The sequence below is a fragment of the Pteropus medius genome, unplaced genomic scaffold (genome assembly GCF_902729225.1).
Source record: "Pteropus medius unplaced genomic scaffold, Ma_sr-lr_union100, whole genome shotgun sequence".
Taxonomy (NCBI): Eukaryota; Metazoa; Chordata; class Mammalia; order Chiroptera; family Pteropodidae; genus Pteropus; species Pteropus medius.
This window is the reverse complement of record NW_024354502.1, coordinates 17,101,141-17,119,866: the sequence shown is the minus strand read 5'-3', so window position 1 is coordinate 17,119,866 and position 18,726 is coordinate 17,101,141. Positions and strand designations below refer to the sequence as shown.

General features: G+C 33.1%; 1 protein-coding gene across 3 annotated transcripts in view; it reads left to right on the top strand.

Moving 5' to 3' along the window:
- ZFPM2 (zinc finger protein, FOG family member 2) overlaps positions 1 to 18,726 on the top strand; it is a 424,511-nt gene that overhangs the window by 318,665 nt on the left and 87,120 nt on the right. The gene's annotated exons all lie outside the window — the stretch shown is intronic.

The window sequence follows — 18,726 nt, the reverse complement described above, 5'->3', positions numbered from 1 at the left end:
CATTGGTAACCACCCTGTGAGTTCTACTCCAATGCACTGGTGCTCATAGCAACGCTTAGCTTGTGACAGTTAAGCTGGGATGGCTATGAAGTGTCTGGACAGCAGCGTGAGTTGTGCTGTTGGCTCAAGCATCATAATGCAGTGGGGCAGAAGCACATATTTATGTAATGGAATCATTTGATTTCTCTCTGAATTCTAGACACAGCACAAAATAGTCAAAGCAGTGAAATGATGTATAAAGAATAATTGGTGAGTTTTGAGTCACATCATTAGAACTGTGAAGCTCATTTATTTATTTATTAATTTTTCAATGACAATAGACATTCAATATTATATTAGTCTCAGGTGCACAGCATAGTAATTAGACATTTATATAACTTACAAAGTAATCACCACCAATAAGCCTAATACTCATCTGACACCATATATAGTTATTAGGATATTATTGACTATATTGTATTTTACATCCATGTGACCATTTTATAACTACTAGTTTGTACTTCTTAATCCCTTCACCTTTTTCACCCACCCTCACCCCTTCTCCCATCTGGCAGCCATCATTCTGACAAACTCTTTCTTCGATCTCTAGCATTCTTATCTGTAAAATGGGATGTCTTTCCTCATTCGATTATCAAATAGGAGCATGTACACCAGAAGAGACTTATCAATAGTTAATCAGTCGTATGAGCTAGCTGCACATGTGGCATGTTTCACCCGCAGTGAACTTTAGAAATCAGAAAATGTTACATTAAAGAACATTAAGATTTCTAGATTCTCTCTAGACACAGGATGATTGGGCAGCACCGGTCCCCTATTCTTACATGGCAACAAAAGGCCGTGCAGTAGCCCCTTCTCCTTTACATAACTGTCTTTGCTGCAGTTCAGTTCAGTCCCCATCTGGACTCCTTTGCACATTGCCCGTCTAATCCCCGTAAGCATTTGAGTTTGTCACCTGTAATGTTTATAAAAGCACATTTAGATTTAGTTGCAAATTTTTTGACAAACACATTCTGTTTGAACTCGGAAGACTAGCTTTCAAATACTGGTTCTTAAACTTGAGTAAATTATGGAAATTTACCAGGTGAGAGTGGTTTCCCTGTGCATTAAAATGTCCATAATAATAGCTATAAAATGGAACCTTACTACAGATATTCTATCTAATGCTCACCAACTCTACCAAAGTAAGAACTTACCTGCTGGGGTCAGCAAACTAGTTTGTGGTTCTTTACTGCTGAAGCCACTCAGGAATTCTTTATTTAGGAGTAACTTTATTATTCCCACTTTTGGTTATGAAATACATAGAAACATGTCTTAGGTGAGAAAAATAATTCTCCAACTCTACCAAAGTAAGAACTTACCTGCTGAGGTCAGCAAACTAGTTTGTGGTTCTTTACTGCTGAAGCCACTCAGGAATTCTTTATTTAGGAGTAACTTTATTATTCCCACTTTTGATTATGAAAGACATAGAAAAATGTCTTAGGTGAGAAAAAAAAATTCTGACATTAAACTACCATTTTGAACCCCCTTAATAGTTTCTATTCTATGTTTTTAAAAAATAAAAATAATATAAATTTGAGTAAAAAGTATTATTAACTGAAAGCACTGTCCAACAGACCTTTCTGCAGTAATGGAAATGTTCTGTTCTGCACTGTCCAGTATAATAGCCACAGCCACATGTGGCCATTGAACATTTGACATGTAGCTAATGAGATTAAGGAACTGCACTTTAAATTTTAATTAATTTAAATAGAATTAGCCTCATGTGTTTAGTGCCTATCATATTAGCACAGATTTCTATAAAATTAATTAAACAAATAAGTAAAATAGAAAACAATTCAGATGATAACCAGTACCATGTCAGAAAAATAAAGCCAGGAAGGAAACCATGATGTCCTTGTGAAACTTTTAAAACCTTTTAGTGTCCTGATTTAGCAAGGGTTTGCAGGCTGCTTAACTCTGTTCCATTTTCAATCATAAAATATTTTTTGCTCGAAAAAAGTAGAAGCATTTTCTTTTCTTTCTTTCTTTCTTTTTTTTTTTATCGCAAGTGATATTTTTGTGACAAACATACAAGGAAAAAATTTGATTTTTTTCCAACAATGCCTTGGTATCTACGCCTATTTTAGTTTAGTCAGCCTTGTGGCAATTTTTCTATCATGTCTTAGAACCAACTGGAAGGCAGATTGCGACTTTTGCATTTTACTTTCGGAAAGTTGGTATACAATCTAACTCAAGTAAGATATATTTAAAAAAAAAAATACCTTTATCATCACAAGATTGCCAAGCAGTTGATATATTTCTGGAACTGCATCTGTTGAAAAGTAAAGGAATGTTTTATTTGGGGACATTAAGACTCAATATTTCATAAAACAGACAAAAGCAAATTCAGACTCTGTGAACTCATCATACTTGAAATAAAACAGAGAATTCTAATATTTTCAAAGAAAGTAGACCATTCAGACAGCTTCTTGTGACTATATAATTTTACAAGTATTAATGTAAGAGAATCCAAGTTTGATTGGGAACTACACTGAAAGTCAAATTGGGCTAACTGGGAAAATAGACTATCATAGGGATCATAATATTGATATATTCTTTAAACTTTATTGATTTTCTATAGTAATGTACAAAGGAGCGCAAAGCACTTTACGTATTTTATTTCGTTTGTCCTCACAACATTCCTGTAAGGTAGGGGCAACTGTAATGAAAGATTAGATGTGTCAGTTTTCCATTGTTATGGAAACGTATTAAATTAGAATCTGTTCAGCCTGCCAACCAAGACAATTAAGCCGTCCTTTTACTTATCAAAGTACCAATTACTCGATTTTTTGTTGTTGTTGTTACATAGTAATTTCCTCTCCATTTTCTCTCAGACTAATACTGCATTTTCCATAATTTTCGTGTTTAACTCCAATAGTACTTCTTGAGAACAGTGTTTTGGAATGTTTTCTTTTGTGATGTTTCCTAAAGACTCTTCTGTGGTCGCTAGTTCAAGTCCATGAGCAGGGCATTAGGGTATGACAAATAAGGGCTCAGTTTTTCCAAGTCAATAACATATGTCTGAATCATATCAGGTAATGTAATTCTAAACATTTTTTTGGTTTACCTCATTTTTTTTTCACTTGCCTAAGTCCCCAAAATTGTTCTATAGAGTATAAGTATGTAGCATTCTATAGTACACGTGCTCTTCAGAAAAGGAACTACTCCCTCTCCATTACTTTATAACATTTTAACATTCATATTTAGCATATAATGCTGATGTAATTTTTAAAAATCATGTAGTGGTAATCATAAAAAGATAACAGTTTTAAAGTTTTTCTTCAGTAGATTCATCACACTATGCATCTTTTTGTTTTCACTACTTCTTTTCAATTTTACATTTGTTATTTACAATCTCTACCAGTAACTAAAATAATATATAATATAATATTTTTTTGTTCCATTTGTGTAGCAGAGGCTGCTAACTGCTCACCAAAATTTAGGGTCCCCTTTTCTTCCCATGCACACAGCTGGACCAAATTTCCCAATCCCCCTTGTTGTTACATGCAGACATGTGCCATGAGACAGTGGGTACTAACTCCAGGCCATGAACTCCTTCATGTTATTTTTCCTTCTGACTGGCTGAAATAGACATGATGACCAGGAAGACTTTGAAAGCCATGTATTGAAGACATCAGTCTTCATCAGCTTTGGTCCTTGAATGGCCTTATGGAGGAAAGTAGTGGCTGCCTCCCTGTACCCCTCCCCATTGCAGTACAGTGAACAAGGAGTCTGTCATGCTTTAGCCATTACACTTATTGGAATCTACTTGTTATAGCAGTTAGCCTATAATAATGATTACACCACTTAAAATGAGTTTTACTACAAAAATATAAATATTCAAGAGGAGCTTGACAGGTAGATGTCAAGCTACTGGCAAATATTTATTCAAATAAATCTCACTGGCCAAAAACTACTAGAAGAGAATAGGAAAGCCAGGAAGCCAAGGGATTACCTACTGGGTTAAAATTGCCTAGAAACATGTGTGCCAGATGTAAACTTTATGAATCAAACCCAGAAACATTACATATTTATAAATTTTCCTAGTCCTTGTTTCTTCACAGTATGTTAGTTGATATCAAACCTTACCTACATATCTTACCTAAAACTTAGATTTTTGTGGACCCTTATTTGGAATATAGACATGAAAAAAAGGGATGAAATATAAAAATGGATATCAAAATCTGAAGCAGTGCAACAGGATCATCAGAAGAAAATTGGATACTGAACTGGAGTTCCAGAACGGGAAGGAAATTAGAACATGCTTACAAGTACCGTGTTGAAGTAGATATATGTGAAATTTAGCTGCATAAGGGATGTAGCGTGGGAGGATCAATCAAGGATTAGGAACATAAAAAGAAAGCATTATGGAAATGGAGAAGGGAAGGAAATAAAATAAGAACACATAGTGTATTGAATATACGTTTTTAAGCTCGAAGGGCTAGAAAGGGCAAAAAAGAAAATAAAGCTGAGTGAATTAATGCTGGCTAAAAGGGGGAAGTGGAATCAAAGGGGCTCTTACAATTATATCAGGTGAAAAAGAAACACTAGAAGGAAAGTGAGTCCATAAATAACCTGAAAGTGGATAAAATCAATAATGTTTAAATGGTTGAACTACTCAACTTTAAAATGTTTTAACTAAAATAATGAAAGTTATAGAAAATTATTAAGTTATGAAGAACCTATAAATATGGCTAATGATAAAATTTAATAAAAATATTTAAATGATTAAATATAGTTGATCAAGAGTTCTGATATCATGAGGATCAAAAGGAATTTTACTAATGAATTTACCAGCCCCTTTTGACTTATTTATCGAAATCATAGATAATGAAGAAACTAACAAAAAAATGAAAGGCAAAAGTAAACATGCAATCTTAAAAATATAGTTTTATTAATCAGAAAAATTACAGCTGATTTTAGTCAAGTAAATAATAATAATATAAATTAAGGAAAGTACTTTGGATGAAAGATGAAATATCTAATGAGAGAAAATAATATAAAGTTTTAATTAAGACATTTACATTTTCTATAACTGTTTATTTGATCTATACGCTATTCAGAATCTCTTTTGCTAACAAATTTAATAGCATAGAAAATCATTTGGAGCTTATCAGAACATAGATGTTATATATTCTCATATACATATTTTTTCAAGTTATATATTTTTTAGTTGACATCATTTTCTACGTTCAGATAATAAACCTTGATCTCCACGAATACACGACACTATTTTGATTTTCTATCAGGTACTTACCAAATATGAACTACTCTTAGAAATATTTTATTAAGCTAAGAACTTTAAAATATAAGGTTTTTTTAAAGCATATCTATAACCAATAAACTATTCATCACTGTTTAAATGGATTGCCTACATGGTGGCTCTACCTATCGTCCTATCGTCCTCCCTTTACAGTGATCTTTTTCCGTTCTGCATAAGCATCAGACTTTGTTCTGCCTGGGGCTTTTGCATATGCTGTTCACCCCTGTGTCCTTCTCTCCTCACCTTCCACCTCCATTCTCTCCTTAACTTAAGCATCCTCACTCTTCCTTCATATCTCAGGCAAAGCGTCACTTCCTCGTGGAAGCCTTTTCTGAGGACCTCGTTCAGGTCAAATAACCCTATACCTCGTAATATGTATTACAGCCAAACACACATCACACTTTTTAAGAAAATAAAACATAGATACTATCATTGTTGCAGCTGCAAGAGACTGAAACTTTAATACATCTTTATCTCGAAGTTAGAATATTTTTGTTTCATGTTTTCTTTATAGGCATATTATTCACAGTACACTTCATTAGTTATAATAAACACTAAATTTACATAAGCATTGCTGTTGACAACCAGACAAACTAAATATAATTCAGTTTTTTCTTCATCGATGAAATAACTGGGTTATTAAGATTTGATTATTAAGATGCTCATAACAAAAGAGTTCTTTGAAAAACAATCACAGCTCTGTCATTATTGCTGCCTAAACAAGTTGAAAGATAACGAATCAGAGGCATGATTAAATTGCTGTTGACAGCGATGGTAGTTGTGCTGATGCTGAAGAATGAAGATGATGATTGTGATAAATACTCTACCATGGAATTTTCTACATAGCATTTTTTTAAAAAAAAAATAGTGATTAGATGAAAACTGAATATCCTAGTCTAGTATTTTGCTTTTTAATTTCAACATTTTAGGATGTATGTATAGATGACATTGAAAGACATTTTCTTCTTTAACCTGGAGATGTGCATGAAGGATTAGATGGAATAGCAGGCTGCCAATGATCTAGAGAATGCAGGTTGAAAGAAGAAAAAGTGAAACACATGATTCATCCCATCAGCTTTTTGATCTTCCTGATTTACCCTTTTAGCACCATCTTTAGGTCAATCTGAGATTAGCAGGCAAGAGCACTTCCAAGCATTTAGCCATCTTTGTATCATGCATACCACAGAATAGCCAAAGGAACTTGAACAGCTTTAAACTAGTGTGTAAGAATGGCACATGATGTAGACTCCGATTAGGAGACCAGAGAGAGGCTCTCATCTTCACTTTGGCATTTCCCAGCTATCTTATCCTAAATAAGACAGTTACCTCTCTAAGTTTCCTCATCTGTAAAACATAATAAGGCTAATGATAACAATAACTCACAGTTTGCATTTATGATTGATGTCTGTGCTCCACTAGAGCACCATGCCAAAATGATATACCTTCTTTAATCCTCAAATAACCCACTGCTATTATTATCCTCACTGAGCAGTTGAGGAAACAGAGGTTTAGCACGCAGAGGTCACCAGGGCTCAAACCTTCAGACTCAGAAGGTCATCATAGGGCAGGAGCCACGGACATGATTGCTGGAAGTTCCTGTTCAGTGGGACTCCTTTCAAGGGAGTCAGTCCATTTAGCCACCAGGAGACATCTCCCCATGTGACAGGTGCAAGGAGGTGAGACTTATCTTGGGCACATGTGGGAGTAGCCCTGCATCCAAAGCCTCATGAACTACAGCAACCAAAATCTCTTGTGATAATGCATACACAGTTTCCAGGGCTATATCAGTGACAAGAGTCACTCTGGGAAGCCCAGAGTTTCCTCTTCTCATCAAGTATGCAATAGTTTATATTTCTTCCAGCTCAGTTTCAACTTACCATTTGGTGGTCATTTTTTACCATGAGCAGTATTACTAGTAATATAGTTCACATTCTGCCTTTTTCCAGTTTACCAGGAACCTATCTAGAGAATTAAGCTCAAGTTAATTTCACATGCAAAAGGGAAAAAGAGTTTTATTAATGTTTTGCCTACAAGTAATCTTTCCAAAGTCACAAAGCTGATGGGCAGAAATACTGATGTGACTCTAAAGCCCCTGATGGAAAAAATTTTTGTTACCCTCTTCTTGCTCATTGCCCCACAGCTACATTAGCCTTCTTCGGGGGTTTTTCTTGTTTTTTGTTTGTTTGTTTGTTTTCTTCTTTTTCTTTACTTTTCAATTACAGTTAACATTTAGTATTATTTTATATATTTTTTGTTCCTCAAATCCTGAAGTTTTTTCCTACTTTCTTGATCTCTTTATTCCCTCCCATGAATGCCCTTTCCCCCGCTACTCACATGGCTGCTTCTGGATCTCCATTCAGGGCTGACTCAAATGCCCTCACCACTAAAGGATTTTGGAACATGTTCGCCTTTTAGATCATCCCCTCCTTTCCCACGATTACTTTACTACCTTGTAATTTTCTATCGCTTCACAATGTCTCATTTCCTTTCTATCACTTCACTCTCTAAAAATATTATGTTCATTTATCTTCTACTTGTTTATTGTCTACTTCTGCTCACAGTGATGTAAACCCCAGGTGGCTAGTCATTCGAGTTACATGTTCCTGCTGTTTCACGAGTAGCTAGACTAGTTCCGCGTGCATGATGGACATACGGTGATTAATTGATTGAAAAATTATGCTCCAGTAGTCCATTTATCTCATACAACTCTCGTAAATTCAAAGAAGCATATCCAAATAAGTTTTTATATGTAAAAGACTGTGGAGTCAAATTGTAATTTGGCCTAAGTAAGAAACTAAACTAATTTTAGGCAAAACATCTTGGCAAAAGTATAATTTTCATTCATTTAGAGACATTTTATTACACATTTTTGATGTATAAGTCATGTTGTTTTAGAGTCTGTAGTGGACTCCCAAGAAATAAAATCATGAATCTGGTATGCCCTCATCAAATGTATTTCATTTAAGTCTTTACAGGTTCTCTGCACCTGGCTTATAAACTGATTAAGGCCTCGAAAAGTGTTTGATTAATTTTTATAAAGTTAATGTCTACAACTGTGAGCTCAGAAATCAGATGCATCTATCTCAGTGAAAAGGAATTACAAGAACTTCTTTTTTTTTCACTTTTATCTCTATATTTTAAAAATATTTTTATATTTATACTTATGTTACGATGACTATATAGAGTATTCAGGTTATAGAATAAAATATGTTATAAATATATATATCTATATGTTGGGCTGCATACTCAAAAATTTCCTTATGGGCTGTGCAATTGCAGTAAACAAAAATTGAAAGACCCTTGGAATGGAAGATTCAGATGCATAACGGGCCCTCAGTTTTTTACTATTATTTTATAAGTGAATTATATGATCAGATTCCTGCAAATGGGATGTGTACAAGTATGTAATTGAATTCAGTATATGTTAAATGTTTTATGAAGGATGCAAAATACCTTCCATCAGAATACAGAGGAAGAAAAGAAAACTTCTTTCTGTGGAAAGGCAAAGTGTTGGAATTGGCATGGTGAGATTGGCCTTTGAAATATGGATTTGATTTACTATAGTTCAGATAGGAAGGTTGCTCATTCTGGGAACTGTTGCAAGCAAACACAGAAAAGCAGGACCAAGCCTCTTGTGTTCAAGAAATAGTAAATTGCCCAGTATGGAGGGGTTTATGAGTAAGAGAGTAAAGAGCAGTAGGAAGAGTTCCGGGAAAAGTGTGATGGGCTTTGAATACCAGAATAAAGGTAGAGACACTTTGCATCAGGCAATGATATTTTCAAAATGATGTTTTAGAAAAAAGGTGCTAGCCGTGTGCAGTACTGGCTGGAAATTAGAAAGACGGGAGACAGAGGTGCCAGCTGGACAACTATTACGAATATTCCCAGCATGACATGAGAAGGGCCTGAGCTATGGGAGGCGCGATGCCTTTCTCTTGTGTTGGAACAAAAACACAAGAGTGGGAATATTAGAGGTAGAAGATTTATTTTACGGACTTTATTTTTCCATCACAAAAGTGTTATATAAGCATCCAATTTGGAGCAAAATAAATGGGTAGCAGAGAGAGAAGACTGATCCCATCCTCCACTGAGAACCGGGGCTTCTTGGATGAGCACTTAAGTCAACGGAGAAACAGTAAAGGCTCATGGTTAATGGCTTTGCTCTCATACAAAATGACCTTGTGTATAAGATCAAGTGTTATGTCCATTGGTGCAGGTTATCGACCAGCTCTTGGCAACTTCGTAGTTGCACATACTAATGGGTATTCAGCACATACTAATGGGTATTTATGACTCAATGCTTATAATAAAATACATTTTTCTGCAAGTGATGCTGCAAAGTTTTTATTTTCTATGGTCCCATTCAAGAGTGTTAGGACCCCTGGCAATTGGCCCAATTTAAATTAAGTTTAAAAGAGGACAGAGGAAGAAAGATGAAGTTGTAACGACACTCTTGGTCTGAGGCACAGCCATTTTTTGTTTCTTTGCTCCACTACACTAAATGTCCAACGTTTAGTAAATTATGCTTAGGAAAGTATAGCCAAAAATACTGAGACCCTAAAGGTACATGTACACATATAACAAATTTTTAGGTCAAGAATAAACTGTATAAGAATAGTCATAAATCTCATTTTATTATTTGTTTTTATTTTATTCGAATTCAAATTATTGACTGTATGTTCTCTATACAAATGGTTATAACATTTACTTGTTGCCATTAAATATAACCACAATTTATTTTTTAAATACCTATAGGTTAATTATCCACATTTTTTAAAGTCTCAATAGTCCCTTTTAGTGAAACAAATAGAATTTTCTGTTTTCTTCCATTTTAAGAAATACACAAGGAAGAGAATAACAAGCATGATATATACAATTTTTTAAAGTCACCACTTAGTTGTAAATGTGGCTAAATTTTCTTGCATCATTCCACCATTAAAAACATTGGGCAACATATTTTACTTCTCAGAGACTCACATCTCCCATCTGTAATGTGAAAACTATGATAGTAACTCTTTTATGAGTGTTGTGTGAAAATTAAATGAAATATTTCATGTAAAGTCCTTATTACAGTGCCTGGCAGTTGATGAGCATTTAATCAATGTTTATTATTACCCATAATATTTCTGAGCATACGATTAAAATTACTCAATGCCTTTAGGTCTGCTTTTCATTACAGTTAAATGAATTAAATAAATTAATTTTACTAAGTGATATGATTTAATTTCCATGAAGAAGTTGGAATTAACTCCAAAGAGATTATCTAATATAAAATTATAATTTTATAAAATTATGGTTTCATTTAAATATTTTTCTATTTCTTTAAGAATAAATTTCAAAGATATACATTTATCAATGATATTCTGTCACATTAATAGTAATGACTAATACTAAGGATTGATTTTGAATCAGAGAAGGTTCAATGATTAAATGAGATATAATACATATGAATTTCTAAGATTACTCCCTAAGGTAGATACTGTTTTTATCCTCACTTAAATAGTGAAGATCCATCTTGAGTAGAATCAAAATTTGAATCCAGATCTTTCTGTCTTCATAGGATCAGCATGGAATCAGTAACTACATTGCCATATTTTTTAAATTTAATGTAACCAGGTCGTTAAAACAAATAATATGATGATGTTAAGAAATGAGGATTTCTATTAATCCTTCTATGTTATATTTCTCTATAATGTATTAGGTCAAATTAATATTTCTTCTAAGAAAATATGTAGTCATGGGTGATGACCTTGGAGAAAAAAAGGAAAGTGTATTTACAGGAGTCTCCCCCACAGATAAGGCTGAGTCTATATTACACCAAAATATTTGAGTCAGACAAGATTTGCATTTTGGTTTACTGTCCTTGAAATTGAATTTTAAACTTAACTCATCTTTCTTTTTGTTTAACTGGTGGAAATCAATTAATTAACTACTCAGATCAGAAAAATGATAGTAGCCTAGTTCCGAAGTTTATATTTAGATCTGAGTTACATCTGGATGATTATGAGGGTTGGATTTTTTTTTTTCACATTCCAAAGTTTTGTTAAGCATTGATATAAACCACAGTTGATGAAATCTGAATGATTTACATATGGTGACAATGGACCATCAATCAAAACCAAAGAACAGAAAAGTACTTAAGATATTATTTCTGCTGGCTTGTTCTTAAAGTATTCAAATGGTATTGACAGAAAATAGGTCAATCTACTAGAAATATATAGCATTTATTTATTCCTTTAAGTCATCTCTGTACTAGAGTTAGATAATTTCTCATTTCTCATTCTCTTTTCCAAGTATAGGTGATTCCACTGTGGCAGTGAGAAAATGAAGTGCTTGTGTAAAATAAGTGGAAATTGAAACAAAGAAATAACCTTAAAATGTGATTTTCTTTCTCTCTGGAGAATTCTTGGTTTATTTTTCATCTTTAATTCAGAAGCCTAGATTATATTTTCCCCACTTTATTTCTGTTATTCCGTGACTCTCATTAGATCAATTAGATTTCATCTCTACTGGTTCAATACTAGCATGCCATCCCTGCTGTGAACATAGTAATAGCCAAACATGGATTTACCCTGTTTAAGAACATGTGCTGAACACAGTGAGTAGACCTGGGTCTGCCCTTTGGTCTTTGCCATGCACCTTTCTGGTGTCCTCAGAAGACACACTATAGCATGGGCTGCCTTAGGTCATGCCTTGGGCATGAAGAGGAGAGATTGCCTGCCTAATCCATCAAATCTTTAAGAGTGTTTAATTTATCTTTACATAATCATGGACACTCTTCTTTCTTAATCCCTTACCTCTGACTCCTGCATAATAAGGTGCAACTCTCATTCAACATGGATATTCCCAAGAAAATGTAAGGATTTTCATTCTCTATTAGCCTGAAAATAAGAATCCTGACCAGGAGAGAACTTTATTTCTGAACACTCACCTGTAGGTTCACTTTCTTCCATTTTATTTGCCACTAACATTATCAAAAATCAGAGAGCCAGTTATTTACGAGCTAGTGTTGATTGGCCAAGCGTATGCATAAAGAACAAACGGTGTTCACTTAGCTGCTTCCTTTTGTTGGAGTCTCCTTTTTTATTAGAAAATACAAATATGAAATATTTTTATTCTACTCTAACTTGAAAACATTTCTTGAAAAGATCATTTAAAATTATATTCTTTTAAATTTCATTTTGTCGTATTGATAAGCTATAAATAACATCATCGTTTCAAGTAATTTCTGTGTGTAGTTTTGAAGTCTAGTCTGAAACATGGCAAAAATCAATCTGACCAGTATGTGCTTTGTGAGTGCTAATTAGACTCTGATACTTTTATTTCTAGCCAAGCTTCCCAAGTGATTCAGGTTTTAAATATCATCAAGGCCTTTTTCAGAGTTTAGCTTCATGAGGGATTTATTTGAATTTGTATTATTGGTTTACAGGAATTTGCCTTTGTGAATTTACACATACTATTAATTTTTTACAGGTTTATAGTTCTATTTAATGATATAGCTCACCTGAATCTGTTTGGAGACTGATAATCTATAGGTACAAAACAGATAAACACATGAGGATATAGATGACATGTGAGAATCTGATAGTTATTCAGTTACCAAAATCTGATGATTCAAAATTATAATAAAGAAATTAAACCAAACATATATTCAGATTTTCAAGTTAGCAAATAACTTTTGGATCTTAAATTCTCTTCTTCCTTTTCAGTGAACACATGGTTATCTGCTAATCGGAAAAATGTACTGTATAATCTGAGTCAGTCTGTGAGATAGAACCTACTTCCTATAATTTTAAAGATGCAATCTCACAACGATACTTTATAGTCCCACTTATGTCTCACCTACCTCCCAAATTTGAAATACACAGACCATAATAAAGGGTAGGGTGAGCCCTTAATCTTAATTATGCATTTTGCAGTATTATAAATGCTGAGAGATTACTTCCAATGTTTGGTATAATCTTACAGGGTGCAGATGTGGTTCCCTTTGGTACATGCCATCTTTACTGAACTAACAATTTCCATAATGCTGTCACATTCTGCATGGGAAGCAGATTTACAGATAGGTAATCCATGTAAGGTATTTTAAAGACAGCTTATTAAAGGATTGAGGCTTGCTGTTAAATTACATATGCTTTCAATTGCTATGAGGAGCAAACAGCATCAAGAAGTGTAGTAATTTAGCTCTGCCAGAGAAAGGCCTATTTAAAGTTTAATAATATATCCTTTAAACTTTTACTTCAAGCTCTTTTTAGGTTTATATTTATTATAAGTCTATATTTCATGCTACAGAATGTAATTTCCCAAGTAATCTTAAAGTATACTTGTTAAGAATTAAATATATTTTTCTTAAAATCTATATCCTGAGTTTACAATTTTAAAAATTGTGGGGTTTTTTTCCTTTTTTCTTTGATCATGGCATTACTTCAAAGTAGGGGCCCAGACTTTGTATTTTTTAACATTGCTTAATGTGAATGACTAAAGTAATTTCAGGCCAAATAATTGTATTTCTACCTCCATTTCAGGCCAAATTTCAGGCCAAATAATTGTAGTTCTACCTCCATTTCCCTCATATGCTGAGAACCATATATAAGAACTGGCTCGAAGAATGTCTTATCTTAGGATCTGATAGTCTTGAGGTTCTGTTTTATTTTAATACAAGAGGAATAAGGTTAAGTTGTCCTTAAATTTATTTTCAAGTGTCTAAATCACATACTTTGCTCTAGTGTGATATGTTCTGAAAACACACCTATTTTCTCCTGGATTTCTCTAGTGTCTTTCTCAATGCCTAACTTAGCTCTATGCAAACCGTCGATACTCAGTCTAAGTTACTGACTTGGCTCGAATTGAAATCAGTTCTAATTCCATTTGAGTTCTAGTTCTCCTTTAAGCAGTGTACTCTTTCCAAGTTTTCACTTAGCAATTTGTTCTTGATTCTTAAATTTCTTGAATGCCACCACAGGGGCTCCCAAATCAAAGAGACACTAGGAAAGGTAACATGGGACATCATCCATGGTGGATAAATTTGGGAGAATCATTAGGGGTTTCAAAATGCATATCAACACTTTGAAATCTCCATGATACCATACATCAAAGAAATCTCCTTTCACTTTCTTAAATTCATGAGTCATTTATTATTAAAAAATAATATTAGAAATTTCATTGTTATTTCCTAGACAACAGACAAACCAATGCTTTAATCAATATAAAGTGGAATATTCTCAAATTGGAAAATTTTGATTTAGTGTTTGATAGTTTTTAGATATGCTAAAGACATAGATCATAAATTATACAAAAACTAAAACAAAAAGTTGTTTGAGGAATTAAGTTATAAAAGTAAAAATTAGATAGTTCCCTGACCATCAATATTACATAGTTCAAAGAATAAACATCATATGACTGTCTTTGCCACTAGGTTACCAAGCTTTGATTTTAATGTTGTTTAGATTACATGTACACTAATATTATTTTTATCTAAAATATCTTCTATCTGCAATATTTCTACTTTATTCTATTTCCCACACAATTAAAATCAGTTTCATTTTTTACTCTCCTCATTGGATTCTTTTGAGGACCTGGAGAAGGTGGGGGAGATGCTATTTTAATACATTAACCTGAGCCAATGGATTTTAGGACTATATGAGTAAAACTGAACACATAAATTATGTAAAAGAGAAGTGCAGTTTAATTTACCTAATGTCAAACATAAGCAATATTAAATCTATTTGGACTTAATTGCAAATTTCAGTCTTTCTTTAAGGTGTAATTATCTGAACATCTCGCCGTTAAAATTAAGTGTGAGTGAATTTTGACATATTCACTTTCTTTTGTAATAAATGAAAGGTAATATTTTTATTTTGAAATATTTATAGTGTGAATTACCAAAATGGTATTTTCTCCTATTCTAATAAATCTGTTTTTTCATAAGTGCTAGAGGTTAATGGCTAGATTTTAAATTGCTTTCCATTTTGATAATAAGTGGATTTCCAAGAGAGATGATTTTATTAAAGAGATTTTAGTCACTCATAAAGAGAATAGTTCATATTTGCAGAAACTCAAATATAAAATATGAAGTTTAATCAGTATTTTTCTAAACACATAGTTATGAATAATATTTTCAAAGGACTTTCTTAATAATGTAATTTTTTTGCCTCTATTCTAAAATATATCTTTTTTCCTTTCTACAAAGATTCGGTGTTTTTTTCACATGTTCATAAAACACCTCTCAAAAGTGAATAATGGCAGTGATTCCACCGAAAATTAACTTTGAATTAATGCACTGTAACTGTGATCAAATATTGATCAGTTTTCTTTATTTTGTGCATGGTTGCAAAGTGAGAAATATAATGCCAACCCTCAAATAATTAATTCGGTTACACTGAAAAAAATTAAACTAGTTACACAGAGGCATAAAATAAAAATATCTAATGCACAACAGTCCTGGATATTATTTATTGTTGTCCTATACTAATTTCGTTATTATTTATGATAAATATTTTTAAAGAGCTATAATTTCAGGTATTTTTGGAGGATCTACTAAATTCACAATTGTTATCGAAAAATGAAATGTAAATACTAGATCTTCGATAGCAAAGTAATTAAAATGTATGGTTTTGCCTACTGTGTATAATAAGGGCTTATATTTGATCAACCATAAACGTTATTTAATCATTTTAACCTTGGAATACTATCCTACAAAACACTACTTTAATGGAAGTTAGCTGAGACGCATTAGGGTATCAAAACATGAGGTCGGCAAAGCAAGAGGACCTAGAAAATTCAAGCCCAGCTTATTCTGACATAATACTATAGTAGGTTGCGTGGCAACCAGTGACTGTGGATTTTGAAGTTACTTTATCCGTATTCAATGAAGACTTAGCCTGAATTGATTTTAGTAATTTTCAGAATTAATCAGGTATTCAAGAATTATTTTAATAGACATTTTCCAGGTTTCTGCAGTTTAGAAATACACATGCACAAGTCGAGTTCACAAAGTAGCACTGGTTACTGCTTTCTTGATTAATGATAGTTATTAGATACCTGCTGATATATTTGTTACATCCTGTAACTTGCCTTAAAGCTGATTATTATCTAGAATTTCTATGCGACTTACTTTTAAGTTATTTCCTATTCATTCCATCACTGTCAGTTCTGACACAATAACATTTAAATTTTTAAAAAATTTATATTTAATTTTTGCTATAGCCTGCCATTATGTTGTATTGTCGAGTTCCTCTCTAGTTTTATGACATAGTAATTTTTTTGTTATTGTTTTTGTTGTTAAGAGTTAAACAAGAATGAAGTTTATTATATCAACCACATTTGAGATTGGATAGAGAAATAGAAAGTATTTCTCATTTTCACATTTTGTTTGTCCTGGTTTTGTCTCGGAATAGAAGAAAACAACAGAACAGTTGGCTATAACTAATGTTTGAAGTATACTTTCAGACATTTGACAAGTAAAAGTCATATTTTGTTAGGATTTTCTACTTGGCAAAAGATAGAATTTTCTGAAATGCATTTATGAAGTCGGTTCTGTTGATATTTCTTTGACCCAGTAATTATGTGGAGCTTTACAAAAAATTTGATCTTATATGAAATTTCCTACCTTCTAGTTAATTTCAATTTCTATCTGCTGTTAATGGGTGAATTAAACTAGAGTTATTGTAAAAGTATAATATAAACCTATCTTTGAATAGCTTAGGCTAAAAGTAAACTTAAATCTCTGTGTAAAATAATCCTGTATAATAAAGCTAAAATGAAAAAAAAAAATCTTTGAATCACTTTCACATAAATCTGCTGAACAAAAGGTGGCAATATGTACCATGCCATCTTCAAAAGTCTCATCAAATGTTATCAGATGTTACATCTAAACAGGAGAGAAATGGTGGTTAAAATGTGCATCTTTTAATGCTACAGAATACATGTCTGTAAGTTCATTCTTCAGGGATGTGTGAATATTGTCTGAAAAATATAGTTTTCAGTGACGATTGTAAAGTTACTACTATGAAGAACTGTGTCAACCAAGAATTGCAGTCATTTTCTTTTTAAATGAAGTTTTTTTTTTTCTTTTAAGCCAGAGATATTTTTGTTTAAGCATAAACAGAAATCACCAGACATTCCAGGTTTGATTTATTTGCACTATAGCAGTCTTTCTTTCTACATCTTTTCTAGACTGTTTGATTTAACTCTTGATCACTCATTTTATAATCAGCAGTCTGGGATAAAATGTAACATAATTAAAACATCTTGGATTGTGTGACATTTCACAAATAAATTCCAAACAGAACTGGTTATCAAATCACAGCTGTAGTATGAATAAATCTGTCATACAATGTTGTTCATTATTTGACAGGAAGTGTCTGCTCAGCTTCTTAAAGGGCTGCTTCTATGTGTTTGTTTGCACGTGCTTTTCTTGTTTTGTTTTGTTTTGTTATGAAGAACAAGCGAGTTTCTGTGTATGCATTAATTTTAAGAGATGGATTTCAACAAATAATAGCTAAGGCCTTAGCTGCAAATGTAACTGCAGCATGTGTTAGGTCTGCCCACAAGAATCATTCTCACCTGTATTATAGGGAATTTTAATCTTGGGCATCAAATATAAGTGAAAAGCACTTTGAAAATCACAAATTACTATGCTACACTATGAAATGAAGGGATTCTGACTGTTATCGGTAGTGTTCTTTGGTAGATTTTCTATTTCTGTTTTTTCCAAAGCATGTATGTTTCTGTGCAATTTTTTTGGTTGCAGCTTTCTCTCTCAGATGTTAAAAACAGAGCTTTTCCCTGAAGGATGTTCTTTAAAGGCAAATGAGGTACCTTAGTGCCCAAACTACCTCCTTGTCTTACACTAGACATCAGGTGTGTCAGTATGTATATGAATTCAGGAGTTGATTGCTCACCCCAGAGGGTACACGTGTGTACAAGGCAGTTGGGAATTCACATCAGTCCTCCCACCTATTTGTCCTGATGCTCAAAGAATCCAGGTCATGATTTGAGAACAGCATTGTGTTTTGGCCTCGTGCCTTGTGCTCTCTTCTGACAACCAGGTCACCAGCGGGAGAGTAGAAAGTGAAGAGGCACTTCCCCGCTTTCTGTTTCCCTCTGCCATTGTTGAGCCAGAAGGCACAAATGTTAGGACAGAAGGTTCGGACAAGCACGATTCATAGGAAACATAATCTAGTATTATCTAAAATAATTATTCCAGCTCTTTAACACTTTTCCAAAGGGAAAGCAAATAAACAACAACCAAATGAATACTGAAAGAATGGGTATTACTTGGATTTTTTTTTTTTTTTTTGCCCCAAACAGCTCCCATTCTGTCGAGATTGTACTAGAGTAAATATTTGCATAATGGTAGGAATTAATGAAAATGGATCATATATTTAGGAAAATCTATTCATTTCAGATCAGAAGAAACAGTT